Source organism: Lupinus angustifolius, chromosome LG01, assembly GCF_001865875.1.
Source record: "Lupinus angustifolius cultivar Tanjil chromosome LG01, LupAngTanjil_v1.0, whole genome shotgun sequence".
In the NCBI taxonomy this organism is placed as follows: Eukaryota; Viridiplantae; Streptophyta; class Magnoliopsida; order Fabales; family Fabaceae; genus Lupinus; species Lupinus angustifolius.
This window is the reverse complement of record NC_032009.1, coordinates 18,935,709-18,936,477: the sequence shown is the minus strand read 5'-3', so window position 1 is coordinate 18,936,477 and position 769 is coordinate 18,935,709.

Here is a 769-nt window from a genome sequence, read left to right as displayed (position 1 = left end):
TTGTTCAACACTAAATTTAGATTGTGGACAATTTATTTCACCAATTTATCGATTAGATAATATTTTGAAGGTCTATGGGATTCACTTTCAGCCAATCGGTAATGAAGAATATTGGCCTCCTTATTCAGGACCCTCATTCATTCCTAATCCTGTTATGCGTAGGAAGAGAACTGGAAGACCAAAAACGAAACAGATACATAATGAAATGGATGAAGTTCAATCACAACGGATTAAAAAATGTGGATGATGTAGGACTGAAGGATATAACAGAAAGAATTGTCCATTCCGAATGAGGGAAGTCGGTGAGAGTTCTAGGCAACCCGGTAATAATGAGTAGTTAATATAATATTATGAATATGTTTTAAGTCATTGTGTACGATGTGTTTTAAATTAATATGTATGAATCTGTTTGAAATCAATGTCTATGAATCTCAATAAATAACCTTATTTTACATCATACAAAACTCATGTAACAAAAAACTCATCTAAAATTCCAAAAAAACTTCACCATTTTAGGTTTCAAAGTGATACTTGTAACTGAATGAATAATCTTAGTTTACATCATACAAAATAAAAAATATAATACAAATAATAATCTATAATTTTGATATAACTCATACAACTCAAAAACCAGAACAAAATTCTTAAAAACCCTGGACCGGAAACACCGGTCCAAGGCAAAGAAAAAAAAGAAAAAAAAATTGGAAGGGGACTCGTGCATGGGGTGCACGAGATTTGGAGAGAGAAAATTCAAACTCGTGTACCTCAT